The sequence below is a fragment of the Garra rufa genome, chromosome 1 (genome assembly GCF_049309525.1).
Source record: "Garra rufa chromosome 1, GarRuf1.0, whole genome shotgun sequence".
Lineage (NCBI taxonomy): Eukaryota > Metazoa > Chordata > Actinopteri > Cypriniformes > Cyprinidae > Garra > Garra rufa.
In genome coordinates this window covers 78,093,014-78,117,348 of record NC_133361.1, presented here as the reverse complement: position 1 = coordinate 78,117,348, position 24,335 = coordinate 78,093,014, and the positions used below count along the sequence as shown (strand labels likewise).

General features: G+C 48.1%; 44 non-coding genes across 44 annotated transcripts; 22 read left to right on the top strand and 22 right to left on the bottom strand.

Annotated features, from left to right (window-relative positions):
* Positions 1 to 180: 180 nt before the first annotated feature.
* On the top strand, positions 181 to 296 carry LOC141287078 (U5 spliceosomal RNA). The gene has a single exon (XR_012339401.1). It is a non-coding gene; the product is annotated as a U5 spliceosomal RNA (small nuclear RNA).
* A 505-nt stretch (positions 297 to 801) lies between these two features.
* Positions 802 to 873, top strand: trnag-ucc (transfer RNA glycine (anticodon UCC)). Its single transcript has one exon. It is a non-coding gene; the product is annotated as a tRNA-Gly (tRNA).
* Positions 874 to 976: 103 nt separating this feature from the next.
* Positions 977 to 1,048, bottom strand: trnad-guc (transfer RNA aspartic acid (anticodon GUC)). The gene has a single exon. It is a non-coding gene; the product is annotated as a tRNA-Asp (tRNA).
* A 570-nt stretch (positions 1,049 to 1,618) lies between these two features.
* On the bottom strand, positions 1,619 to 1,689 carry trnag-gcc (transfer RNA glycine (anticodon GCC)). The gene has a single exon. It is a non-coding gene; the product is annotated as a tRNA-Gly (tRNA).
* Positions 1,690 to 2,088: 399 nt separating this feature from the next.
* LOC141287070 (U5 spliceosomal RNA) lies at positions 2,089 to 2,204 on the top strand. The gene has a single exon (XR_012339399.1). It is a non-coding gene; the product is annotated as a U5 spliceosomal RNA (small nuclear RNA).
* Positions 2,205 to 2,709: 505 nt separating this feature from the next.
* On the top strand, positions 2,710 to 2,781 carry trnag-ucc (transfer RNA glycine (anticodon UCC)). Its single transcript has one exon. It is a non-coding gene; the product is annotated as a tRNA-Gly (tRNA).
* Positions 2,782 to 3,065: 284 nt separating this feature from the next.
* On the top strand, positions 3,066 to 3,181 carry LOC141287063 (U5 spliceosomal RNA). The gene has a single exon (XR_012339398.1). It is a non-coding gene; the product is annotated as a U5 spliceosomal RNA (small nuclear RNA).
* A 505-nt stretch (positions 3,182 to 3,686) lies between these two features.
* Positions 3,687 to 3,758, top strand: trnag-ucc (transfer RNA glycine (anticodon UCC)). Its single transcript has one exon. It is a non-coding gene; the product is annotated as a tRNA-Gly (tRNA).
* Positions 3,759 to 3,861: 103 nt separating this feature from the next.
* On the bottom strand, positions 3,862 to 3,933 carry trnad-guc (transfer RNA aspartic acid (anticodon GUC)). Its single transcript has one exon. It is a non-coding gene; the product is annotated as a tRNA-Asp (tRNA).
* A 570-nt stretch (positions 3,934 to 4,503) lies between these two features.
* On the bottom strand, positions 4,504 to 4,574 carry trnag-gcc (transfer RNA glycine (anticodon GCC)). Its single transcript has one exon. It is a non-coding gene; the product is annotated as a tRNA-Gly (tRNA).
* Positions 4,575 to 4,973: 399 nt separating this feature from the next.
* LOC141287058 (U5 spliceosomal RNA) lies at positions 4,974 to 5,089 on the top strand. The gene has a single exon (XR_012339397.1). It is a non-coding gene; the product is annotated as a U5 spliceosomal RNA (small nuclear RNA).
* A 680-nt stretch (positions 5,090 to 5,769) lies between these two features.
* Positions 5,770 to 5,841, bottom strand: trnad-guc (transfer RNA aspartic acid (anticodon GUC)). The gene has a single exon. It is a non-coding gene; the product is annotated as a tRNA-Asp (tRNA).
* A 569-nt stretch (positions 5,842 to 6,410) lies between these two features.
* trnag-gcc (transfer RNA glycine (anticodon GCC)) lies at positions 6,411 to 6,481 on the bottom strand. The gene has a single exon. It is a non-coding gene; the product is annotated as a tRNA-Gly (tRNA).
* Positions 6,482 to 6,880: 399 nt separating this feature from the next.
* LOC141288943 (U5 spliceosomal RNA) lies at positions 6,881 to 6,996 on the top strand. The gene has a single exon (XR_012339776.1). It is a non-coding gene; the product is annotated as a U5 spliceosomal RNA (small nuclear RNA).
* Positions 6,997 to 7,676: 680 nt separating this feature from the next.
* trnad-guc (transfer RNA aspartic acid (anticodon GUC)) lies at positions 7,677 to 7,748 on the bottom strand. Its single transcript has one exon. It is a non-coding gene; the product is annotated as a tRNA-Asp (tRNA).
* A 571-nt stretch (positions 7,749 to 8,319) lies between these two features.
* Positions 8,320 to 8,390, bottom strand: trnag-gcc (transfer RNA glycine (anticodon GCC)). Its single transcript has one exon. It is a non-coding gene; the product is annotated as a tRNA-Gly (tRNA).
* A 399-nt stretch (positions 8,391 to 8,789) lies between these two features.
* LOC141287043 (U5 spliceosomal RNA) lies at positions 8,790 to 8,905 on the top strand. Its single transcript, XR_012339395.1, has one exon. It is a non-coding gene; the product is annotated as a U5 spliceosomal RNA (small nuclear RNA).
* A 680-nt stretch (positions 8,906 to 9,585) lies between these two features.
* Positions 9,586 to 9,657, bottom strand: trnad-guc (transfer RNA aspartic acid (anticodon GUC)). Its single transcript has one exon. It is a non-coding gene; the product is annotated as a tRNA-Asp (tRNA).
* Positions 9,658 to 10,226: 569 nt separating this feature from the next.
* On the bottom strand, positions 10,227 to 10,297 carry trnag-gcc (transfer RNA glycine (anticodon GCC)). The gene has a single exon. It is a non-coding gene; the product is annotated as a tRNA-Gly (tRNA).
* A 399-nt stretch (positions 10,298 to 10,696) lies between these two features.
* LOC141287035 (U5 spliceosomal RNA) lies at positions 10,697 to 10,812 on the top strand. The gene has a single exon (XR_012339394.1). It is a non-coding gene; the product is annotated as a U5 spliceosomal RNA (small nuclear RNA).
* Positions 10,813 to 11,317: 505 nt separating this feature from the next.
* trnag-ucc (transfer RNA glycine (anticodon UCC)) lies at positions 11,318 to 11,389 on the top strand. Its single transcript has one exon. It is a non-coding gene; the product is annotated as a tRNA-Gly (tRNA).
* Positions 11,390 to 11,492: 103 nt separating this feature from the next.
* Positions 11,493 to 11,564, bottom strand: trnad-guc (transfer RNA aspartic acid (anticodon GUC)). The gene has a single exon. It is a non-coding gene; the product is annotated as a tRNA-Asp (tRNA).
* A 570-nt stretch (positions 11,565 to 12,134) lies between these two features.
* Positions 12,135 to 12,205, bottom strand: trnag-gcc (transfer RNA glycine (anticodon GCC)). The gene has a single exon. It is a non-coding gene; the product is annotated as a tRNA-Gly (tRNA).
* Positions 12,206 to 12,604: 399 nt separating this feature from the next.
* On the top strand, positions 12,605 to 12,720 carry LOC141287030 (U5 spliceosomal RNA). The gene has a single exon (XR_012339393.1). It is a non-coding gene; the product is annotated as a U5 spliceosomal RNA (small nuclear RNA).
* A 505-nt stretch (positions 12,721 to 13,225) lies between these two features.
* On the top strand, positions 13,226 to 13,297 carry trnag-ucc (transfer RNA glycine (anticodon UCC)). The gene has a single exon. It is a non-coding gene; the product is annotated as a tRNA-Gly (tRNA).
* Positions 13,298 to 13,581: 284 nt separating this feature from the next.
* Positions 13,582 to 13,697, top strand: LOC141287026 (U5 spliceosomal RNA). Its single transcript, XR_012339392.1, has one exon. It is a non-coding gene; the product is annotated as a U5 spliceosomal RNA (small nuclear RNA).
* Positions 13,698 to 14,202: 505 nt separating this feature from the next.
* On the top strand, positions 14,203 to 14,274 carry trnag-ucc (transfer RNA glycine (anticodon UCC)). Its single transcript has one exon. It is a non-coding gene; the product is annotated as a tRNA-Gly (tRNA).
* A 103-nt stretch (positions 14,275 to 14,377) lies between these two features.
* On the bottom strand, positions 14,378 to 14,449 carry trnad-guc (transfer RNA aspartic acid (anticodon GUC)). The gene has a single exon. It is a non-coding gene; the product is annotated as a tRNA-Asp (tRNA).
* A 570-nt stretch (positions 14,450 to 15,019) lies between these two features.
* trnag-gcc (transfer RNA glycine (anticodon GCC)) lies at positions 15,020 to 15,090 on the bottom strand. Its single transcript has one exon. It is a non-coding gene; the product is annotated as a tRNA-Gly (tRNA).
* A 399-nt stretch (positions 15,091 to 15,489) lies between these two features.
* LOC141287022 (U5 spliceosomal RNA) lies at positions 15,490 to 15,605 on the top strand. Its single transcript, XR_012339391.1, has one exon. It is a non-coding gene; the product is annotated as a U5 spliceosomal RNA (small nuclear RNA).
* Positions 15,606 to 16,110: 505 nt separating this feature from the next.
* trnag-ucc (transfer RNA glycine (anticodon UCC)) lies at positions 16,111 to 16,182 on the top strand. Its single transcript has one exon. It is a non-coding gene; the product is annotated as a tRNA-Gly (tRNA).
* A 103-nt stretch (positions 16,183 to 16,285) lies between these two features.
* On the bottom strand, positions 16,286 to 16,357 carry trnad-guc (transfer RNA aspartic acid (anticodon GUC)). The gene has a single exon. It is a non-coding gene; the product is annotated as a tRNA-Asp (tRNA).
* Positions 16,358 to 16,928: 571 nt separating this feature from the next.
* trnag-gcc (transfer RNA glycine (anticodon GCC)) lies at positions 16,929 to 16,999 on the bottom strand. Its single transcript has one exon. It is a non-coding gene; the product is annotated as a tRNA-Gly (tRNA).
* A 399-nt stretch (positions 17,000 to 17,398) lies between these two features.
* On the top strand, positions 17,399 to 17,514 carry LOC141287015 (U5 spliceosomal RNA). The gene has a single exon (XR_012339390.1). It is a non-coding gene; the product is annotated as a U5 spliceosomal RNA (small nuclear RNA).
* Positions 17,515 to 18,019: 505 nt separating this feature from the next.
* Positions 18,020 to 18,091, top strand: trnag-ucc (transfer RNA glycine (anticodon UCC)). The gene has a single exon. It is a non-coding gene; the product is annotated as a tRNA-Gly (tRNA).
* Positions 18,092 to 18,194: 103 nt separating this feature from the next.
* trnad-guc (transfer RNA aspartic acid (anticodon GUC)) lies at positions 18,195 to 18,266 on the bottom strand. The gene has a single exon. It is a non-coding gene; the product is annotated as a tRNA-Asp (tRNA).
* A 571-nt stretch (positions 18,267 to 18,837) lies between these two features.
* trnag-gcc (transfer RNA glycine (anticodon GCC)) lies at positions 18,838 to 18,908 on the bottom strand. The gene has a single exon. It is a non-coding gene; the product is annotated as a tRNA-Gly (tRNA).
* A 399-nt stretch (positions 18,909 to 19,307) lies between these two features.
* Positions 19,308 to 19,423, top strand: LOC141288939 (U5 spliceosomal RNA). The gene has a single exon (XR_012339775.1). It is a non-coding gene; the product is annotated as a U5 spliceosomal RNA (small nuclear RNA).
* A 680-nt stretch (positions 19,424 to 20,103) lies between these two features.
* trnad-guc (transfer RNA aspartic acid (anticodon GUC)) lies at positions 20,104 to 20,175 on the bottom strand. The gene has a single exon. It is a non-coding gene; the product is annotated as a tRNA-Asp (tRNA).
* A 1,041-nt stretch (positions 20,176 to 21,216) lies between these two features.
* LOC141287008 (U5 spliceosomal RNA) lies at positions 21,217 to 21,332 on the top strand. The gene has a single exon (XR_012339389.1). It is a non-coding gene; the product is annotated as a U5 spliceosomal RNA (small nuclear RNA).
* Positions 21,333 to 22,012: 680 nt separating this feature from the next.
* Positions 22,013 to 22,084, bottom strand: trnad-guc (transfer RNA aspartic acid (anticodon GUC)). Its single transcript has one exon. It is a non-coding gene; the product is annotated as a tRNA-Asp (tRNA).
* A 569-nt stretch (positions 22,085 to 22,653) lies between these two features.
* Positions 22,654 to 22,724, bottom strand: trnag-gcc (transfer RNA glycine (anticodon GCC)). The gene has a single exon. It is a non-coding gene; the product is annotated as a tRNA-Gly (tRNA).
* A 399-nt stretch (positions 22,725 to 23,123) lies between these two features.
* LOC141287000 (U5 spliceosomal RNA) lies at positions 23,124 to 23,239 on the top strand. The gene has a single exon (XR_012339388.1). It is a non-coding gene; the product is annotated as a U5 spliceosomal RNA (small nuclear RNA).
* A 680-nt stretch (positions 23,240 to 23,919) lies between these two features.
* trnad-guc (transfer RNA aspartic acid (anticodon GUC)) lies at positions 23,920 to 23,991 on the bottom strand. The gene has a single exon. It is a non-coding gene; the product is annotated as a tRNA-Asp (tRNA).
* Positions 23,992 to 24,335: the final 344 nt, after the last annotated feature.

Genomic DNA, 24,335 nt, shown 5'->3' with positions numbered 1-24,335 from the left:
GGAATCAGAGCCAGGCCTCCTGTGTGGCAGGCGAGAATGGATGATGGAAGAGACTTTTTAACTTTTACTCCTCCCATTTGGAGTGAGGGGGAGATGAAAATCTTATCGGCACCCTAGATTACCCTTTGTGAGTATAGTGGTTTACCACAGGGAGCGCACATGCTCAAGCGCGTGGGCACACAACTCGAGTTTCTCTTCATAGACGCATAAATCTTTCGCCTTTTACTAAAGATTTCCGTGGAGGGGAACCTTTCCGAGTGACCTGTATTTTTGGGTGCTCTGCTCACAGCAGAGCTGCACTGCAGTTTCAATAGCAGACTAAATCTGACCACACACCAATGTGCATTGGAGCAAAGCGTGCTTTCTCGTGGACCGTGTTTGCAGCCTTTGCGCTTCCTGTGTCGCAACTTCACATTTTTTTTCAGCCAGCATGGAAAGACAGCACTCTCATGACATGATGGGATCCAAACCTTGGGCTTCAGCCACTTTGGCCCTGTCAGTGACTCATGTACTTCCAGCATTCTTTTCTGCTCACAACAGAGCTGTATTGGAGTGTCAAGAGTAAAACTGGCCACCAGCCAATGGGCGGTGGAACGAAGCGCGCCTCACCACGTTCTGTACTTGCGGACTTTGCGCTTTCTGCGTCGCAGCTCCAGATTTCTTTAGCCCGAATGGAAAGACAGCACTCTCTCGTACATGACGGGATACAAACAAAGATGGCTTCAGCTCCTTTTGCCCTATCAGTGACTTGTGCATTTCAAGCATTCTTTTCAGATGGCTAAAAGCTGGAGTCGGGCACTTGCGTTGGTGGTATAGTGGTGAGCATAGCTGCCTTCCAAGCAGTTGACCCGGGTTCGATTCCCGGCCAACGCATTTGTTTTGGCTCTGGTTGACGTTGAAGCAGAACTCCTTCTGTGACCTCTGTCAGCACCAAAATCTTTTGGATGAGTCGTTCAGCAGCAGCAAAGAGCTGGGTCTCCCCGTCGGGGAATCGAACCCCGGTCTTCCGCGTGACAGGCGGAGATACTGTCCACTATACTAACGAGGAGCCGTACCCAGTGTTCTTCGCCCCCAGCCGCCTTGACTTCACCGACATCAGCATAAGGAGCCACTACTCCATGAAAAAAAACAAATCAACCTGCCTTGATCTTATTGAGTCTCCCAATATCTTGAATGCTACACATTACAGGGGGTCCTCATTTGGACCACTTTACTATTATTACTATTTTTTTTACTTTTCATAATGGGAACATGAAAAAAAAGGATGGGAAATCATGTGGCAGTAACATCACATTTACGTGGATCATATCGCCCACTGCTAGAATTCTACCACTGAACCACCAATGCTCGGAAAGGAGGGAGAACGTTTGGAATTAACACCGCATTTACGAGTATATTGCCCACTGCTAAACTTCGTCAACCTATAGATAAAGTGAACAAGTTTTATAGGCATTTGACGAATATAGACGGACTAATGAGTTTCTGAAAAGATTCGGCAGGGAACGGGGGTGGGTCGGTATGCAAAGGTTGGAGCTCCTTCAAGTAAATCAGGCTTCATTTTAAAGAACCTTACACACATGCAAGCACACACACAACTTAATTAAAAGGACTCCGTTCCTGCATTGGCCGGGAATCGGACCCGGGTCTCCCGCGTGGCAGGCGAGAATTCTACCACTGAACCACCAATGCTCGGCTGGGAGAACTTCGGCCTTCACATTGCCCTGGATTTAGTAATGGTGCGTAACTGTTACACGTCAAATCCAGGGAAAGGGGGGTTGGGTCAATATGCAAAGTTTGGAGCTCCTTCTAGCAAATCAGGCTTGGCCTTCAAGGCTCATTTTAAAGAATCCCACACACATGCAAACACACACCCCTTACTTAAAAGAACTCTGTTCCTGCATTTGCCCGGGAATCAGAGCCAGGCCTCCTGTGTGGCAGGCGAGAATGGATGATGGAAGAGACTTTTTAACTTTTACTCCTCCCATTTGGAGTGAGGGGGAGATGAAAATCTTATCGGCACCCTAGATTACCCTTTGTGAGTATAGTGGTTTACCACAGGGAGCGCACATGCTCAAGCGCGTGGGCACACAACTCGAGTTTCTCTTCATAGACGCATAAATCTTTCGCCTTTTACTAAAGATTTCCGTGGAGGGGAACCTTTCCGAGTGACCTGTATTTTTGGGTGCTCTGCTCACAGCAGAGCTGCACTGCAGTTTCAATAGCAGACTAAATCTGACCACACACCAATGTGCATTGGAGCAAAGCGTGCTTTCTCGTGGACCGTGTTTGCAGCCTTTGCGCTTCCTGTGTCGCAACTTCACATTTTTTTTCAGCCAGCATGGAAAGACAGCACTCTCATGACATGATGGGATCCAAACCTTGGGCTTCAGCCACTTTGGCCCTGTCAGTGACTCATGTACTTCCAGCATTCTTTTCTGCTCACAACAGAGCTGTATTGGAGTGTCAAGAGTAAAACTGGCCACCAGCCAATGGGCGGTAGAACGAAGCGCGCCTCACCACGTTCTGTACTTGCGGACTTTGCGCTTTCTGCGTCGCAGCTCCAGATTTCTTTAGCCCGCATGGAAAGACAGCACTCTCTCGTACATGACGGGATACAAACAAAGATGGCTTCAGCTCCTTTTGCCCTATCAGTGACTTGTGCATTTCAAGCATTCTTTTCAGATGGCTAAAAGCTGGAGTCGGGCACTTGCGTTGGTGGTATAGTGGTGAGCATAGCTGCCTTCCAAGCAGTTGACCCGGGTTCGATTCCCGGCCAACGCATTTGTTTTGGCTCTGGTTGACGTTGAAGCAGAACTCCTTCTGTGACCTCTGTCAGCACCAAAATCTTTTGGATGCAAAGCATTTTTGGATCCTGCATTTGCCCGGGAATCAGAGCCAGGCCTCCTGTGTGGCAGGCGAGAATGGATGATGGAAGAGACTTTTTAACTTTTACTCCTCCCATTTGGAGTGAGGGGGAGATGAAAATCTTATCGGCACCCTAGATTACCCTTTGTGAGTATAGTGGTTTACCACAGGGAGCGCACATGCTCAAGCGCGTGGGCACACAACTCGAGTTTCTCTTCATAGACGCATAAATCTTTCGCCTTTTACTAAAGATTTCCGTGGAGGGGAACCTTTCCGAGTGACCTGTATTTTTGGGTGCTCTGCTCACAGCAGAGCTGCACTGCAGTTTCAATAGCAGACTAAATCTGACCACACACCAATGTGCATTGGAGCAAAGCGTGCTTTCTCGTGGACCGTGTTTGCAGCCTTTGCGCTTCCTGTGTCGCAACTTCACATTTTTTTTCAGCCAGCATGGAAAGACAGCACTCTCATGACATGATGGGATCCAAACCTTGGGCTTCAGCCACTTTGGCCCTGTCAGTGACTCATGTACTTCCAGCATTCTTTTCTGCTCACAACAGAGCTGTATTGGAGTGTCAAGAGTAAAACTGGCCACCAGCCAATGGGCGGTAGAACGAAGCGCGCCTCACCACGTTCTGTACTTGCGGACTTTGCGCTTTCTGCGTCGCAGCTCCAGATTTCTTTAGCCCGCATGGAAAGACAGCACTCTCTCGTACATGACGGGATACAAACAAAGATGGCTTCAGCTCCTTTTGCCCTATCAGTGACTTGTGCATTTCAAGCATTCTTTTCAGATGGCTAAAAGCTGGAGTCGGGCACTTGCGTTGGTGGTATAGTGGTGAGCATAGCTGCCTTCCAAGCAGTTGACCCGGGTTCGATTCCCGGCCAACGCATTTGTTTTGGCTCTGGTTGACGTTGAAGCAGAACTCCTTCTGTGACCTCTGTCAGCACCAAAATCTTTTGGATGAGTCGTTCAGCAGCAGCAAAGAGCTGGGTCTCCCCGTCGGGGAATCGAACCCCGGTCTTCCGCGTGACAGGCGGAGATACTGTCCACTATACTAACGAGGAGCCGTACCCAGTGTTCTTCGCCCCCAGCCGCCTTGACTTCACCGACATCAGCATAAGGAGCCACTACTCCATGAAAAAAAACAAATCAACCTGCCTTGATCTTATTGAGTCTCCCAATATCTTGAATGCTACACATTACAGGGGGTCCTCATTTGGACCACTTTACTATTATTACTATTTTTTTTACTTTTCATAATGGGGACATGAAAAAAAAGGATGGGAAATCATGTGGCAGTAACATCGCATTTACGTGGATCATATCGCCCACTGCTAGAATTCTACCACTGAACCACCAATGCTCGGAAAGGAGGGAGAACGTTTGGAATTAACACCGCATTTACGAGTATATTGCCCACTGCTAAACTTCGTCAACCTATAGATAAAGTGAACAAGTTTTATAGGCATTTGACGAATATAGACGGACTAATGAGTTTCTGAAAAGATTCGGCAGGGAACGGGGGTGGGTCGGTATGCAAAGGTTGGAGCTCCTTCAAGTAAATCAGGCTTCATTTTAAAGAACCTTACACACATGCAAGCACACACACAACTTAATTAAAAGGACTCCGTTCCTGCATTGGCCGGGAATCGGACCCGGGTCTCCCGCGTGGCAGGCGAGAATTCTACCACTGAACCACCAATGCTCGGCTGGGAGAACTTCGGCCTTCACATTGCCCTGGATTTAGTAATGGTGCGTAACTGTTACACGTCAAATCCAGGGAAAGGGGGGTTGGGTCAATATGCAAAGTTTGGAGCTCCTTCTAGCAAATCAGGCTTGGCCTTCAAGGCTCATTTTAAAGAATCCCACACACATGCAAACACACACCCCTTACTTAAAAGAACTCTGTTCCTGCATTTGCCCGGGAATCAGAGCCAGGCCTCCTGTGTGGCAGGCGAGAATGGATGATGGAAGAGACTTTTTAACTTTTACTCCTCCCATTTGGAGTGAGGGGGAGATGAAAATCTTATCGGCACCCTAGATTACCCTTTGTGAGTATAGTGGTTTACCACAGGGAGCGCACATGCTCAAGCGCGTGGGCACACAACTCGAGTTTCTCTTCATAGACGCATAAATCTTTCGCCTTTTACTAAAGATTTCCGTGGAGGGGAACCTTTCCGAGTGACCTGTATTTTTGGGTGCTCTGCTCACAGCAGAGCTGCACTGCAGTTTCAATAGCAGACTAAATCTGACCACACACCAATGTGCATTGGAGCAAAGCGTGCTTTCTCGTGGACCGTGTTTGCAGCCTTTGCGCTTCCTGTGTCGCAACTTCACATTTTTTTTCAGCCAGCATGGAAAGACAGCACTCTCATGACATGATGGGATCCAAACCTTGGGCTTCAGCCACTTTGGCCCTGTCAGTGACTCATGTACTTCCAGCATTCTTTTCTGCTCACAACAGAGCTGTATTGGAGTGTCAAGAGTAAAACTGGCCACCAGCCAATGGGCGGTGGAACGAAGCGCGCCTCACCACGTTCTGTACTTGCGGACTTTGCGCTTTCTGCGTCGCAGCTCCAGATTTCTTTAGCCCGCATGGAAAGACAGCACTCTCTCGTACATGACGGGATACAAACAAAGATGGCTTCAGCTCCTTTTGCCCTATCAGTGACTTGTGCATTTCAAGCATTCTTTTCAGATGGCTAAAAGCTGGAGTCGGACACTTGCGTTGGTGGTATAGTGGTGAGCATAGCTGGCTTCCAAGCAGTTGACCCGGGTTCGATTCCCGGCCAACGCATTTGTTTTGGCTCTGGTTGACGTTGAAGCAGAACTCCTTCTGTGACCTCTGTCAGCACCAAAATCTTTTGGATGAGTCGTTCAGCAGCAGCAAAGAGCTGGGTCTCCCCGTCGGGGAATCGAACCCCGGTCTTCCGCGTGACAGGCGGAGATACTGTCCACTATACTAACGAGGAGCCGTACCCAGTGTTCTTCGCCCCCAGCCGCCTTGACTTCACCGACATCAGCATAAGGAGCCACTACTCCATGAAAAAAACAAATCAACCTGCCTTGATCTTATTGAGTCTCCCAATATCTTGAATGCTACACATTACAGGGGGTCCTCATTTGGACCACTTTACTATTATTACTATTTTTTTTACTTTTCATAATGGGAACATGAAAAAAAAGGATGGGAAATCATGTGGCAGTAACATCGCATTTACGTGGATCATATCGCCCACTGCTAGAATTCTACCACTGAACCACCAATGCTCGGAAAGGAGGGAGAACGTTTGGAATTAACACAGCATTTACGAGTATATTGCCCACTGCTAAACTTCGTCAACCTATAGATAAAGTGAACAAGTTTTATAGGCATTTGACGAATATAGACGGACTAATGAGTTTCTGAAAAGATTCGGCAGGGAACGGGGGTGGGTCGGTATGCAAAGGTTGGAGCTCCTTCAAGTAAATCAGGCTTCATTTTAAAGAACCTTACACACATGCAAGCACACACACAACTTAATTAAAAGGACTCCGTTCCTGCATTGGCCGGGAATCGGACCCGGGTCTCCCGCGTGGCAGGCGAGAATTCTACCACTGAACCACCAATGCTCGGCTGGGAGAACTTCGGCCTTCACATTGCCCTGGATTTAGTAATGGTGCGTAACTGTTACACGTCAAATCCAGGGAAAGGGGGGTTGGGTCAATATGCAAAGTTTGGAGCTCCTTCTAGCAAATCAGGCTTGGCCTTCAAGGCTCATTTTAAAGAATCCCACACACATGCAAACACACACCCCTTACTTAAAAGAACTCTGTTCCTGCATTTGCCCGGGAATCAGAGCCAGGCCTCCTGTGTGGCAGGCGAGAATGGATGATGGAAGAGACTTTTTAACTTTTACTCCTCCCATTTGGAGTGAGGGGGAGATGAAAATCTTATCGGCACCCTAGATTACCCTTTGTGAGTATAGTGGTTTACCACAGGGAGCGCACATGCTCAAGCGCGTGGGCACACAACTCGAGTTTCTCTTCATAGACGCATAAATCTTTCGCCTTTTACTAAAGATTTCCATGGAGGGGAACCTTTCCGAGTGACCTGTATTTTTGGGTGCTCTGCTCACAGCAGAGCTGCACTGCAGTTTCAATAGCAGACTAAATCTGACCACACACCAATGTGCATTGGAGCAAAGCGTGCTTTCTCGTGGACCGTGTTTGCAGCCTTTGCGCTTCCTGTGTCGCAACTTCACATTTTTTTTCAGCCAGCATGGAAAGACAGCACTCTCATGACATGATGGGATCCAAACCTTGGGCTTCAGCCACTTTGGCCCTGTCAGTGACTCATGTACTTCCAGCATTCTTTTCTGCTCACAACAGAGCTGTATTGGAGTGTCAAGAGTAAAACTGGCCACCAGCCAATGGGCGGTGGAACGAAGCGCGCCTCACCACGTTCTGTACTTGCGGACTTTGCGCTTTCTGCGTCGCAGCTCCAGATTTCTTTAGCCCGCATGGAAAGACAGCACTCTCTCGTACATGACGGGATACAAACAAAGATGGCTTCAGCTCCTTTTGCCCTATCAGTGACTTGTGCATTTCAAGCATTCTTTTCAGATGGCTAAAAGCTGGAGTCGGACACTTGCGTTGGTGGTATAGTGGTGAGCATAGCTGGCTTCCAAGCAGTTGACCCGGGTTCGATTCCCGGCCAACGCATTTGTTTTGGCTCTGGTTGACGTTGAAGCAGAACTCCTTCTGTGACCTCTGTCAGCACCAAAATCTTTTGGATGAGTCGTTCAGCAGCAGCAAAGAGCTGGGTCTCCCCGTCGGGGAATCGAACCCCGGTCTTCCGCGTGACAGGCGGAGATACTGTCCACTATACTAACGAGGAGCCGTACCCAGTGTTCTTCGCCCCCAGCCGCCTTGACTTCACCGACATCAGCATAAGGAGCCACTACTCCATGAAAAAAAACAAATCAACCTGCCTTGATCTTATTGAGTCTCCCAATATCTTGAATGCTACACATTACAGGGGGGTCCTCATTTGGACCACTTTACTATTATTACTATTTTTTTTACTTTTCATAATGGGAACATGAAAAAAAAGGATGGGAAATCATGTGGCAGTAACATCGCATTTACGTGGATCATATCGCCCACTGCTAGAATTCTACCACTGAACCACCAATGCTCGGAAAGGAGGGAGAACGTTTGGAATTAACACCGCATTTACGAGTATATTGCCCACTGCTAAACTTCGTCAACCTATAGATAAAGTGAACAAGTTTTATAGGCATTTGACGAATATAGACGGACTAATGAGTTTCTGAAAAGATTCGGCAGGGAACGGGGGTGGGTCGGTATGCAAAGGTTGGAGCTCCTTCAAGTAAATCAGGCTTCATTTTAAAGAACCTTACACACATGCAAGCACACACACAACTTAATTAAAAGGACTCCGTTCCTGCATTGGCCGGGAATCGGACCCGGGTCTCCCGCGTGGCAGGCGAGAATTCTACCACTGAACCACCAATGCTCGGCTGGGAGAACTTCGGCCTTCACATTGCCCTGGATTTAGTAATGGTGCGTAACTGTTACACGTCAAATCCAGGGAAAGGGGGGTTGGGTCAATATGCAAAGTTTGGAGCTCCTTCTAGCAAATCAGGCTTGGCCTTCAAGGCTCATTTTAAAGAATCCCACACACATGCAAACACACACCCCTTACTTAAAAGAACTCTGTTCCTGCATTTGCCCGGGAATCAGAGCCAGGCCTCCTGTGTGGCAGGCGAGAATGGATGATGGAAGAGACTTTTTAACTTTTACTCCTCCCATTTGGAGTGAGGGGGAGATGAAAATCTTATCGGCACCCTAGATTACCCTTTGTGAGTATAGTGGTTTACCACAGGGAGCGCACATGCTCAAGCGCGTGGGCACACAACTCGAGTTTCTCTTCATAGACGCATAAATCTTTCGCCTTTTACTAAAGATTTCCGTGGAGGGGAACCTTTCCGAGTGACCTGTATTTTTGGGTGCTCTGCTCACAGCAGAGCTGCACTGCAGTTTCAATAGCAGACTAAATCTGACCACACACCAATGTGCATTGGAGCAAAGCGTGCTTTCTCGTGGACCGTGTTTGCAGCCTTTGCGCTTCCTGTGTCGCAACTTCACATTTTTTTTCAGCCAGCATGGAAAGACAGCACTCTCATGACATGATGGGATCCAAACCTTGGGCTTCAGCCACTTTGGCCCTGTCAGTGACTCATGTACTTCCAGCATTCTTTTCTGCTCACAACAGAGCTGTATTGGAGTGTCAAGAGTAAAACTGGCCACCAGCCAATGGGCGGTGGAACGAAGCGCGCCTCACCACGTTCTGTACTTGCGGACTTTGCGCTTTCTGCGTCGCAGCTCCAGATTTCTTTAGCCCGCATGGAAAGACAGCACTCTCTCGTACATGACGGGATACAAACAAAGATGGCTTCAGCTCCTTTTGCCCTATCAGTGACTTGTGCATTTCAAGCATTCTTTTCAGATGGCTAAAAGCTGGAGTCGGACACTTGCGTTGGTGGTATAGTGGTGAGCATAGCTGGCTTCCAAGCAGTTGACCCGGGTTCGATTCCCGGCCAACGCATTTGTTTTGGCTCTGGTTGACGTTGAAGCAGAACTCCTTCTGTGACCTCTGTCAGCACCAAAATCTTTTGGATGAGTCGTTCAGCAGCAGCAAAGAGCTGGGTCTCCCCGTCGGGGAATCGAACCCCGGTCTTCCGCGTGACAGGCGGAGATACTGTCCACTATACTAACGAGGAGCCGTACCCAGTGTTCTTCGCCCCCAGCCGCCTTGACTTCACCGACATCAGCATAAGGAGCCACTACTCCATGAAAAAAACAAATCAACCTGCCTTGATCTTATTGAGTCTCCCAATATCTTGAATGCTACACATTACAGGGGGTCCTCATTTGGACCACTTTACTATTATTACTATTTTTTTTACTTTTCATAATGGGAACATGAAAAAAAAGGATGGGAAATCATGTGGCAGTAACATCGCATTTACGTGGATCATATCGCCCACTGCTAGAATTCTACCACTGAACCACCAATGCTCGGAAAGGAGGGAGAACGTTTGGAATTAACACAGCATTTACGAGTATATTGCCCACTGCTAAACTTCGTCAACCTATAGATAAAGTGAACAAGTTTTATAGGCATTTGACGAATATAGACGGACTAATGAGTTTCTGAAAAGATTCGGCAGGGAACGGGGGTGGGTCGGTATGCAAAGGTTGGAGCTCCTTCAAGTAAATCAGGCTTCATTTTAAAGAACCTTACACACATGCAAGCACACACACAACTTAATTAAAAGGACTCCGTTCCTGCATTGGCCGGGAATCGGACCCGGGTCTCCCGCGTGGCAGGCGAGAATTCTACCACTGAACCACCAATGCTCGGCTGGGAGAACTTCGGCCTTCACATTGCCCTGGATTTAGTAATGGTGCGTAACTGTTACACGTCAAATCCAGGGAAAGGGGGGTTGGGTCAATATGCAAAGTTTGGAGCTCCTTCTAGCAAATCAGGCTTGGCCTTCAAGGCTCATTTTAAAGAATCCCACACACATGCAAACACACACCCCTTACTTAAAAGAACTCTGTTCCTGCATTTGCCCGGGAATCAGAGCCAGGCCTCCTGTGTGGCAGGCGAGAATGGATGATGGAAGAGACTTTTTAACTTTTACTCCTCCCATTTGGAGTGAGGGGGAGATGAAAATCTTATCGGCACCCTAGATTACCCTTTGTGAGTATAGTGGTTTACCACAGGGAGCGCACATGCTCAAGCGCGTGGGCACACAACTCGAGTTTCTCTTCATAGACGCATAAATCTTTCGCCTTTTACTAAAGATTTCCGTGGAGGGGAACCTTTCCGAGTGACCTGTATTTTTGGGTGCTCTGCTCACAGCAGAGCTGCACTGCAGTTTCAATAGCAGACTAAATCTGACCACACACCAATGTGCATTGGAGCAAAGCGTGCTTTCTCGTGGACCGTGTTTGCAGCCTTTGCGCTTCCTGTGTCGCAACTTCACATTTTTTTTCAGCCAGCATGGAAAGACAGCACTCTCATGACATGATGGGATCCAAACCTTGGGCTTCAGCCACTTTGGCCCTGTCAGTGACTCATGTACTTCCAGCATTCTTTTCTGCTCACAACAGAGCTGTATTGGAGTGTCAAGAGTAAAACTGGCCACCAGCCAATGGGCGGTGGAACGAAGCGCGCCTCACCACGTTCTGTACTTGCGGACTTTGCGCTTTCTGCGTCGCAGCTCCAGATTTCTTTAGCCCGAATGGAAAGACAGCACTCTCTCGTACATGACGGGATACAAACAAAGATGGCTTCAGCTCCTTTTGCCCTATCAGTGACTTGTGCATTTCAAGCATTCTTTTCAGATGGCTAAAAGCTGGAGTCGGGCACTTGCGTTGGTGGTATAGTGGTGAGCATAGCTGCCTTCCAAGCAGTTGACCCGGGTTCGATTCCCGGCCAACGCATTTGTTTTGGCTCTGGTTGACGTTGAAGCAGAACTCCTTCTGTGACCTCTGTCAGCACCAAAATCTTTTGGATGAGTCGTTCAGCAGCAGCAAAGAGCTGGGTCTCCCCGTCGGGGAATCGAACCCCGGTCTTCCGCGTGACAGGCGGAGATACTGTCCACTATACTAACGAGGAGCCGTACCCAGTGTTCTTCGCCCCCAGCCGCCTTGACTTCACCGACATCAGCATAAGGAGCCACTACTCCATGAAAAAAAACAAATCAACCTGCCTTGATCTTATTGAGTCTCCCAATATCTTGAATGCTACACATTACAGGGGGTCCTCATTTGGACCACTTTACTATTATTACTATTTTTTTTACTTTTCATAATGGGAACATGAAAAAAAAGGATGGGAAATCATGTGGCAGTAACATCACATTTACGTGGATCATATCGCCCACTGCTAGAATTCTACCACTGAACCACCAATGCTCGGAAAGGAGGGAGAACGTTTGGAATTAACACCGCATTTACGAGTATATTGCCCACTGCTAAACTTCGTCAACCTATAGATAAAGTGAACAAGTTTTATAGGCATTTGACGAATATAGACGGACTAATGAGTTTCTGAAAAGATTCGGCAGGGAACGGGGGTGGGTCGGTATGCAAAGGTTGGAGCTCCTTCAAGTAAATCAGGCTTCATTTTAAAGAACCTTACACACATGCAAGCACACACACAACTTAATTAAAAGGACTCCGTTCCTGCATTGGCCGGGAATCGGACCCGGGTCTCCCGCGTGGCAGGCGAGAATTCTACCACTGAACCACCAATGCTCGGCTGGGAGAACTTCGGCCTTCACATTGCCCTGGATTTAGTAATGGTGCGTAACTGTTACACGTCAAATCCAGGGAAAGGGGGGTTGGGTCAATATGCAAAGTTTGGAGCTCCTTCTAGCAAATCAGGCTTGGCCTTCAAGGCTCATTTTAAAGAATCCCACACACATGCAAACACACACCCCTTACTTAAAAGAACTCTGTTCCTGCATTTGCCCGGGAATCAGAGCCAGGCCTCCTGTGTGGCAGGCGAGAATGGATGATGGAAGAGACTTTTTAACTTTTACTCCTCCCATTTGGAGTGAGGGGGAGATGAAAATCTTATCGGCACCCTAGATTACCCTTTGTGAGTATAGTGGTTTACCACAGGGAGCGCACATGCTCAAGCGCGTGGGCACACAACTCGAGTTTCTCTTCATAGACGCATAAATCTTTCGCCTTTTACTAAAGATTTCCGTGGAGGGGAACCTTTCCGAGTGACCTGTATTTTTGGGTGCTCTGCTCACAGCAGAGCTGCACTGCAGTTTCAATAGCAGACTAAATCTGACCACACACCAATGTGCATTGGAGCAAAGCGTGCTTTCTCGTGGACCGTGTTTGCAGCCTTTGCGCTTCCTGTGTCGCAACTTCACATTTTTTTTCAGCCAGCATGGAAAGACAGCACTCTCATGACATGATGGGATCCAAACCTTGGGCTTCAGCCACTTTGGCCCTGTCAGTGACTCATGTACTTCCAGCATTCTTTTCTGCTCACAACAGAGCTGTATTGGAGTGTCAAGAGTAAAACTGGCCACCAGCCAATGGGCGGTAGAACGAAGCGCGCCTCACCACGTTCTGTACTTGCGGACTTTGCGCTTTCTGCGTCGCAGCTCCAGATTTCTTTAGCCCGCATGGAAAGACAGCACTCTCTCGTACATGACGGGATACAAACAAAGATGGCTTCAGCTCCTTTTGCCCTATCAGTGACTTGTGCATTTCAAGCATTCTTTTCAGATGGCTAAAAGCTGGAGTCGGGCACTTGCGTTGGTGGTATAGTGGTGAGCATAGCTGCCTTCCAAGCAGTTGACCCGGGTTCGATTCCCGGCCAACGCATTTGTTTTGGCTCTGGTTGACGTTGAAGCAGAACTCCTTCTGTGACCTCTGTCAGCACCAAAATCTTTTGGATGCAAAGCATTTTTGGATCCTGCATTTGCCCGGGAATCAGAGCCAGGCCTCCTGTGTGGCAGGCGAGAATGGATGATGGAAGAGACTTTTTAACTTTTACTCCTCCCATTTGGAGTGAGGGGGAGATGAAAATCTTATCGGCACCCTAGATTACCCTTTGTGAGTATAGTGGTTTACCACAGGGAGCGCACATGCTCAAGCGCGTGGGCACACAACTCGAGTTTCTCTTCATAGACGCATAAATCTTTCGCCTTTTACTAAAGATTTCCGTGGAGGGGAACCTTTCCGAGTGACCTGTATTTTTGGGTGCTCTGCTCACAGCAGAGCTGCACTGCAGTTTCAATAGCAGACTAAATCTGACCACACACCAATGTGCATTGGAGCAAAGCGTGCTTTCTCGTGGACCGTGTTTGCAGCCTTTGCGCTTCCTGTGTCGCAACTTCACATTTTTTTTCAGCCAGCATGGAAAGACAGCACTCTCATGACATGATGGGATCCAAACCTTGGGCTTCAGCCACTTTGGCCCTGTCAGTGACTCATGTACTTCCAGCATTCTTTTCTGCTCACAACAGAGCTGTATTGGAGTGTCAAGAGTAAAACTGGCCACCAGCCAATGGGCGGTAGAACGAAGCGCGCCTCACCACGTTCTGTACTTGCGGACTTTGCGCTTTCTGCGTCGCAGCTCCAGATTTCTTTAGCCCGCATGGAAAGACAGCACTCTCTCGTACATGACGGGATACAAACAAAGATGGCTTCAGCTCCTTTTGCCCTATCAGTGACTTGTGCATTTCAAGCATTCTTTTCAGATGGCTAAAAGCTGGAGTCGGGCACTTGCGTTGGTGGTATAGTGGTGAGCATAGCTGCCTTCCAAGCAGTTGACCCGGGTTCGATTCCCGGCCAACGCATTTGTTTTGGCTCTGGTTGACGTTGAAGCAGAACTCCTTCTGTGACCTCTGTCAGCACCAAAATCTTTTGGATGAGTCGTTCAGCAGCAGCAAAGAGCTGGGTCTCCCCGTCGGGGAATCGAACCCCGGTCTTCCGCGTGACAGGCGGAGATACTGTCCACTATACTAACGAGGAGCCGTACCCAGTGTTCTTCGCCCCCAGCCGCCTTGACTTCACCGACATCAGCATAAGGAGCCACTACTCCATGAAAAAAAACAAATCAACCTGCCTTGATCTTATTGAGTCTCCCAATATCTTGAATGCTACACATTACAGGGGGTCCTCATTTGGACCACTTTACTATTATTACTATTTTTTTTACTTTTCATAATGGGGACATGAAAAAAAAGGATGGGAAATCATGTGGCAGTAACATCGCATTTACGTGGATCATATCGCCCACTGCTAGAATTCTACCACTGAACCACCAATGCTCGGAAAGGAGGGAGAACGTTTGGAATTAACACCGCATTTACGAGTATATTGCCCACTGCTAAACTTCGTCAACCTATAGATAAAGTGAACAAGTTTTATAGGCATTTGACGAATATAGACGGACTAATGAGTTTCTGAAAAGATTCGGCAGGGAACGGGGGTGGGTCGGTATGCAAAGGTTGGAGCTCCTTCAAGTAAATCAGGCTTCATTTTAAAGAACCTTACACACATGCAAGCACACACACAACTTAATTAAAAGGACTCCGTTCCTGCATTGGCCGGGAATCGGACCCGGGTCTCCCGCGTGGCAGGCGAGAATTCTACCACTGAACCACCAATGCTCGGCTGGGAGAACTTCGGCCTTCACATTGCCCTGGATTTAGTAATGGTGCGTAACTGTTACACGTCAAATCCAGGGAAAGGGGGGTTGGGTCAATATGCAAAGTTTGGAGCTCCTTCTAGCAAATCAGGCTTGGCCTTCAAGGCTCATTTTAAAGAATCCCACACACATGCAAACACACACCCCTTACTTAAAAGAACTCTGTTCCTGCATTTGCCCGGGAATCAGAGCCAGGCCTCCTGTGTGGCAGGCGAGAATGGATGATGGAAGAGACTTTTTAACTTTTACTCCTCCCATTTGGAGTGAGGGGGAGATGAAAATCTTATCGGCACCCTAGATTACCCTTTGTGAGTATAGTGGTTTACCACAGGGAGCGCACATGCTCAAGCGCGTGGGCACACAACTCGAGTTTCTCTTCATAGACGCATAAATCTTTCGCCTTTTACTAAAGATTTCCGTGGAGGGGAACCTTTCCGAGTGACCTGTATTTTTGGGTGCTCTGCTCACAGCAGAGCTGCACTGCAGTTTCAATAGCAGACTAAATCTGACCACACACCAATGTGCATTGGAGCAAAGCGTGCTTTCTCGTGGACCGTGTTTGCAGCCTTTGCGCTTCCTGTGTCGCAACTTCACATTTTTTTTCAGCCAGCATGGAAAGACAGCACTCTCATGACATGATGGGATCCAAACCTTGGGCTTCAGCCACTTTGGCCCTGTCAGTGACTCATGTACTTCCAGCATTCTTTTCTGCTCACAACAGAGCTGTATTGGAGTGTCAAGAGTAAAACTGGCCACCAGCCAATGGGCGGTAGAACGAAGCGCGCCTCACCACGTTCTGTACTTGCGGACTTTGCGCTTTCTGCGTCGCAGCTCCAGATTTCTTTAGCCCGCATGGAAAGACAGCACTCTCTCGTACATGACGGGATACAAACAAAGATGGCTTCAGCTCCTTTTGCCCTATCAGTGACTTGTGCATTTCAAGCATTCTTTTCAGATGGCTAAAAGCTGGAGTCGGGCACTTGCGTTGGTGGTATAGTGGTGAGCATAGCTGCCTTCCAAGCAGTTGACCCGGGTTCGATTCCCGGCCAACGCATTTGTTTTGGCTCTGGTTGACGTTGAAGCAGAACTCCTTCTGTGACCTCTGTCAGCACCAAAATCTTTTGGATGAGTCGTTCAGCAGCAGCAAAGAGCTGGGTCTCCCCGTCGGGGAATCGAACCCCGGTCTTCCGCGTGACAGGCGGAGATACTGTCCACTATACTAACGAGGAGCCGTACCCAGTGTTCTTCGCCCCCAGCCGCCTTGACTTCACCGACATCAGCATAAGGAGCCACTACTCCATGAAAAAAAAACAAATCAACCTGCCTTGATCTTATTGAGTCTCCCAATATCTTGAATGCTACACATTACAGGGGGTCCTCATTTGGACCACTTTACTATTATTACTATTTTTTTTACTTTTCATAATGGGAACATGAAAAAAAAGGATGGGAAATCATGTGGCAGTAACATCGCATTTACGTGGATCATATCGCCCACTGCTAGAATTCTACCACTGAACCACCAATGCTCGGAAAGGAGGGAGAACGTTTGGAATTAACACCGCATTTACGAGTATATTGCCCACTGCTAAACTTCGTCAACCTATAGATAAAGTGAACAAGTTTTATAGGCATTTGACGAATATAGACGGACTAATGAGTTTCTGAAAAGATTCGGCAGGGAACGGGGGTGGGTCGGTATGCAAAGGTTGGAGCTCCTTCAAGTAAATCAGGCTTCATTTTAAAGAACCTTACACACATGCAAGCACACACACAACTTAATTAAAAGGACTCCGTTCCTGCATTGGCCGGGAATCGGACCCGGGTCTCCCGCGTGGCAGGCGAGAATTCTACCACTGAACCACCAATGCTCGGCTGGGAGAACTTCGGCCTTCACATTGCCCTGGATTTAGTAATGGTGCGTAACTGTTACACGTCAAATCCAGGGAAAGGGGGGTTGGGTCAATATGCAAAGTTTGGAGCTCCTTCTAGCAAATCAGGCTTGGCCTTCAAGGCTCATTTTAAAGAATCCCACACACATGCAAACACACACCCCTTACTTAAAAGAACTCTGTTCCTGCATTTGCCCGGGAATCAGAGCCAGGCCTCCTGTGTGGCAGGCGAGAATGGATGATGGAAGAGACTTTTTAACTTTTACTCCTCCCATTTGGAGTGAGGGGGAGATGAAAATCTTATCGGCACCCTAGATTACCCTTTGTGAGTATAGTGGTTTACCACAGGGAGCGCACATGCTCAAGCGCGTGGGCACACAACTCGAGTTTCTCTTCATAGACGCATAAATCTTTCGCCTTTTACTAAAGATTTCCGTGGAGGGGAACCTTTCCGAGTGACCTGTATTTTTGGGTGCTCTGCTCACAGCAGAGCTGCACTGCAGTTTCAATAGCAGACTAAATCTGACCACACACCAATGTGCATTGGAGCAAAGCGTGCTTTCTCGTGGACCGTGTTTGCAGCCTTTGCGCTTCCTGTGTCGCAACTTCACATTTTTTTTCAGCCAGCATGGAAAGACAGCACTCTCATGACATGATGGGATCCAAACCTTGGGCTTCAGCCACTTTGGCCCTGTCAGTGACTCATGTACTTCCAGCATTCTTTTCTGCTCACAACAGAGCTGTATTGGAGTGTCAAGAGTAAAACTGGCCACCAGCCAATGGGCGGTAGAACGAAGCGCGCCTCACCACGTTCTGTACTTGCGGACTTTGCGCTTTCTGCGTCGCAGCTCCAGATTTCTTTAGCCCGCATGGAAAGACAGCACTCTCTCGTACATGACGGGATACAAACAAAGATGGCTTCAGCTCCTTTTGCCCTATCAGTGACTTGTGCATTTCAAGCATTCTTTTCAGATGGCTAAAAGCTGGAGTCGGGCACTTGCGTTGGTGGTATAGTGGTGAGCATAGCTGCCTTCCAAGCAGTTGACCCGGGTTCGATTCCCGGCCAACGCATTTGTTTTGGCTCTGGTTGACGTTGAAGCAGAACTCCTTCTGTGACCTCTGTCAGCACCAAAATCTTTTGGATGAGTCGTTCAGCAGCAGCAAAGAGCTGGGTCTCCCCGTCGGGGAATCGAACCCCGGTCTTCCGCGTGACAGGCGGAGATACTGTCCACTATACTAACGAGGAGCCGTACCCAGTGTTCTTCGCCCCCAGCCGCCTTGACTTCACCGACATCAGCATAAGGAGCCACTACTCCATGAAAAAAAAACAAATCAACCTGCCTTGATCTTATTGAGTCTCCCAATATCTTGAATGCTACACATTACAGGGGGTCCTCATTTGGACCACTTTACTATTATTACTATTTTTTTTACTTTTCATAATGGGAACATGAAAAAAAAGGATGGGAAATCATGTGGCAGTAACATCGCATTTACGTGGATCATATCGCCCACTGCTAGAATTCTACCACTGAACCACCAATGCTCGGAAAGGAGGGAGAACGTTTGGAATTAACACCGCATTTACGAGTATATTGCCCACTGCTAAACTTCGTCAACCTATAGATAAAGTGAACAAGTTTTATAGGCATTTGACGAATATAGACGGACTAATGAGTTTCTGAAAAGATTCGGCAGGGAACGGGGGTGGGTCGGTATGCAAAGGTTGGAGCTCCTTCAAGTAAATCAGGCTTCATTTTAAAGAACCTTACACACATGCAAGCACACACACAACTTAATTAAAAGGACTCCGTTCCTGCATTGGCCGGGAATCGGACCCGGGTCTCCCGCGTGGCAGGCGAGAATTCTACCACTGAACCACCAATGCTCGGCTGGGAGAACTTCGGCCTTCACATTGCCCTGGATTTAGTAATGGTGCGTAACTGTTACACGTCAAATCCAGGGAAAGGGGGGTTGGGTCAATATGCAAAGTTTGGAGCTCCTTCTAGCAAATCAGGCTTGGCCTTCAAGGCTCATTTTAAAGAATCCCACACACATGCAAACACACACCCCTTACTTAAAAGAACTCTGTTCCTGCATTTGCCCGGGAATCAGAGCCAGGCCTCCTGTGTGGCAGGCGAGAATGGATGATGGAAGAGACTTTTTAACTTTTACTCCTCCCATTTGGAGTGAGGGGGAGATGAAAATCTTATCGGCACCCTAGATTACCCTTTGTGAGTATAGTGGTTTACCACAGGGAGCGCACATGCTCAAGCGCGTGGGCACACAACTCGAGTTTCTCTTCATAGACGCATAAATCTTTCGCCTTTTACTAAAGATTTCCATGGAGGGGAACCTTTCCGAGTGACCTGTATTTTTGGGTGCTCTGCTCACAGCAGAGCTGCACTGCAGTTTCAATAGCAGACTAAATCTGACCACACACCAATGTGCATTGGAGCAAAGCGTGCTTTCTCGTGGACCGTGTTTGCAGCCTTTGCGCTTCCTGTGTCGCAACTTCACATTTTTTTTCAGCCAGCATGGAAAGACAGCACTCTCATGACATGATGGGATCCAAACCTTGGGCTTCAGCCACTTTGGCCCTGTCAGTGACTCATGTACTTCCAGCATTCTTTTCTGCTCACAACAGAGCTGTATTGGAGTGTCAAGAGTAAAACTGGCCACCAGCCAATGGGCGGTGGAACGAAGCGCGCCTCACCACGTTCTGTACTTGCGGACTTTGCGCTTTCTGCGTCGCAGCTCCAGATTTCTTTAGCCCGCATGGAAAGACAGCACTCTCTCGTACATGACGGGATACAAACAAAGATGGCTTCAGCTCCTTTTGCCCTATCAGTGACTTGTGCATTTCAAGCATTCTTTTCAGATGGCTAAAAGCTGGAGTCGGACACTTGCGTTGGTGGTATAGTGGTGAGCATAGCTGGCTTCCAAGCAGTTGACCCGGGTTCGATTCCCGGCCAACGCATTTGTTTTGGCTCTGGTTGACGTTGAAGCAGAACTCCTTCTGTGACCTCTGTCAGCACCAAAATCTTTTGGATGAGTCGTTCAGCAGCAGCAAAGAGCTGGGTCTCCCCGTCGGGGAATCGAACCCCGGTCTTCCGCGTGACAGGCGGAGATACTGTCCACTATACTAACGAGGAGCCGTACCCAGTGTTCTTCGCCCCCAGCCGCCTTGACTTCACCGACATCAGCATAAGGAGCCACTACTCCATGAAAAAAAACAAATCAACCTGCCTTGATCTTATTGAGTCTCCCAATATCTTGAATGCTACACATTACAGGGGGGTCCTCATTTGGACCACTTTACTATTATTACTATTTTTTTTACTTTTCATAATGGGAACATGAAAAAAAAGGATGGGAAATCATGTGGCAGTAACATCGCATTTACGTGGATCATATCGCCCACTGCTAGAATTCTACCACTGAACCACCAATGCTCGGAAAGGAGGGAGAACGTTTGGAATTAACACCGCATTTACGAGTATATTGCCCACTGCTAAACTTCGTCAACCTATAGATAAAGTGAACAAGTTTTATAGGCATTTGACGAATATAGACGGACTAATGAGTTTCTGAAAAGATTCGGCAGGGAACGGGGGTGGGTCGGTATGCAAAGGTTGGAGCTCCTTCAAGTAAATCAGGCTTCATTTTAAAGAACCTTACACACATGCAAGCACACACATAACTTAATTAAAAGGACTCCGTTCCTGCATTGGCCGGGAATCGGACCCGGGTCTCCCGCATGGCAGGCGAGAATTCTACCACTGAACCACCAATGCTCGGCTGGGAGAACTTCGGCCTTCACATTGCCCTGGATTTAGTAATGGTGCGTAACTGTTACACGTCAAATCCAGGGAAAGGGGGGTTGGGTCAATATGCAAAGTTTGGAGCTCCTTCTAGCAAATCAGGCTTGGCCTTCAAGGCTCATTTTAAAGAATCCCACACACATGCAAACACACACCCCTTACTTAAAAGAACTCTGTTCCTGCATTTGCCCGGGAATCAGAGCCAGGCCTCCTGTGTGGCAGGCGAGAATGGATGATGGAAGAGACTTTTTAACTTTTACTCCTCCCATTTGGAGTGAGGGGGAGATGAAAATCTTATCGGCACCCTAGATTACCCTTTGTGAGTATAGTGGTTTACCACAGGGAGCGCACATGCTCAAGCGCGTGGGCACACAACTCGAGTTTCTCTTCATAGACGCATAAATCTTTCGCCTTTTACTAAAGATTTCCGTGGAGGGGAACCTTTCCGAGTGACCTGTATTTTTGGGTGCTCTGCTCACAGCAGAGCTGCACTGCAGTTTCAATAGCAGACTAAATCTGACCACACACCAATGTGCATTGGAGCAAAGCGTGCTTTCTCGTGGACCGTGTTTGCAGCCTTTGCGCTTCCTGTGTCGCAACTTCACATTTTTTTTCAGCCAGCATGGAAAGACAGCACTCTCATGACATGATGGGATCCAAACCTTGGGCTTCAGCCACTTTGGCCCTGTCAGTGACTCATGTACTTCCAGCATTCTTTTCTGCTCACAACAGAGCTGTATTGGAGTGTCAAGAGTAAAACTGGCCACCAGCCAATGGGCGGTGGAACGAAGCGCGCCTCACCACGTTCTGTACTTGCGGACTTTGCGCTTTCTGCGTCGCAGCTCCAGATTTCTTTAGCCCGCATGGAAAGACAGCACTCTCTCGTACATGACGGGATACAAACAAAGATGGCTTCAGCTCCTTTTGCCCTATCAGTGACTTGTGCATTTCAAGCATTCTTTTCAGATGGCTAAAAGCTGGAGTCGGACACTTGCGTTGGTGGTATAGTGGTGAGCATAGCTGGCTTCCAAGCAGTTGACCCGGGTTCGATTCCCGGCCAACGCATTTGTTTTGGCTCTGGTTGACGTTGAAGCAGAACTCCTTCTGTGACCTCTGTCAGCACCAAAATCTTTTGGATGAGTCGTTCAGCAGCAGCAAAGAGCTGGGTCTCCCCGTCGGGGAATCGAACCCCGGTCTTCCGCGTGACAGGCGGAGATACTGTCCACTATACTAACGAGGAGCCGTACCCAGTGTTCTTCGCCCCCAGCCGCCTTGACTTCACCGACATCAGCATAAGGAGCCACTACTCCATGAAAAAAACAAATCAACCTGCCTTGATCTTATTGAGTCTCCCAATATCTTGAATGCTACACATTACAGGGGGTCCTCATTTGGACCACTTTACTATTATTACTATTTTTTTTACTTTTCATAATGGGAACATGAAAAAAAAGGATGGGAAATCATGTGGCAGTAACATCGCATTTACGTGGATCATATCGCCCACTGCTAGAATTCTACCACTGAACCACCAATGCTCGGAAAGGAGGGAGAACGTTTGGAATTAACACAGCATTTACGAGTATATTGCCCACTGCTAAACTTCGTCAACCTATAGATAAAGTGAACAAGTTTTATAGGCATTTGACGAATATAGACGGACTAATGAGTTTCTGAAAAGATTCGGCAGGGAACGGGGGTGGGTCGGTATGCAAAGGTTGGAGCTCCTTCAAGTAAATCAGGCTTCATTTTAAAGAACCTTACACACATGCAAGCACACACACAACTTAATTAAAAGGACTCCGTTCCTGCATTGGCCGGGAATCGGACCCGGGTCTCCCGCGTGGCAGGCGAGAATTCTACCACTGAACCACCAATGCTCGGCTGGGAGAACTTCGGCCTTCACATTGCCCTGGATTTAGTAATGGTGCGTAACTGTTACACGTCAAATCCAGGGAAAGGGGGGTTGGGTCAATATGCAAAGTTTGGAGCTCCTTCTAGCAAATCAGGCTTGGCCTTCAAGGCTCATTTTAAAGAATCCCACACACATGCAAACACACACCCCTTACTTAAAAGAACTCTGTTCCTGCATTTGCCCGGGAATCAGAGCCAGGCCTCCTGTGTGGCAGGCGAGAATGGATGATGGAAGAGACTTTTTAACTTTTACTCCTCCCATTTGGAGTGAGGGGGAGATGAAAATCTTATCGGCACCCTAGATTACCCTTTGTGAGTATAGTGGTTTACCACAGGGAGCGCACATGCTCAAGCGCGTGGGCACACAACTCGAGTTTCTCTTCATAGACGCATAAATCTTTCGCCTTTTACTAAAGATTTCCGTGGAGGGGAACCTTTCCGAGTGACCTGTATTTTTGGGTGCTCTGCTCACAGCAGAGCTGCACTGCAGTTTCAATAGCAGACTAAATCTGACCACACACCAATGTGCATTGGAGCAAAGCGTGCTTTCTCGTGGACCGTGTTTGCAGCCTTTGCGCTTCCTGTGTCGCAACTTCACATTTTTTTTCAGCCAGCATGGAAAGACAGCACTCTCATGACATGATGGGATCCAAACCTTGGGCTTCAGCCACTTTGGCCCTGTCAGTGACTCATGTACTTCCAGCATTCTTTTCTGCTCACAACAGAGCTGTATTGGAGTGTCAAGAGTAAAACTGGCCACCAGCCAATGGGCGGTGGAACGAAGCGCGCCTCACCACGTTCTGTACTTGCGGACTTTGCGCTTTCTGCGTCGCAGCTCCAGATTTCTTTAGCCCGCATGGAAAGACAGCACTCTCTCGTACATGACGGGATACAAACAAAGATGGCTTCAGCTCCTTTTGCCCTATCAGTGACTTGTGCATTTCAAGCATTCTTTTCAGATGGCTAAAAGCTGGAGTCGGACACTTGCGTTGGTGGTATAGTGGTGAGCATAGCTGGCTTCCAAGCAGTTGACCCGGGTTCGATTCCCGGCCAACGCATTTGTTTTGGCTCTGGTTGACGTTGAAGCAGAACTCCTTCTGTGACCTCTGTCAGCACCAAAATCTTTTGGATGAGTCGTTCAGCAGCAGCAAAGAGCTGGGTCTCCCCGTCGGGGAATCGAACCCCGGTCTTCCGCGTGACAGGCGGAGATACTGTCCACTATACTAACGAGGAGCCGTACCCAGTGTTCTTCGCCCCCAGCCGCCTTGACTTCACCGACATCAGCATAAGGAGCCACTACTCCATGAAAAAAACAAATCAACCTGCCTTGATCTTATTGAGTCTCCCAATATCTTGAATGCTACACATTACAGGGGGTCCTCATTTGGACCACTTTACTATTATTACTATTTTTTTTACTTTTCATAATGGGAACATGAAAAAAAAGGATGGGAAATCATGTGGCAGTAACATCGCATTTACGTGGATCATATCGCCCACTGCTAGAATTCTACCACTGAACCACCAATGCTCGGAAAGGAGGGAGAACGTTTGGAATTAACACAGCATTTACGAGT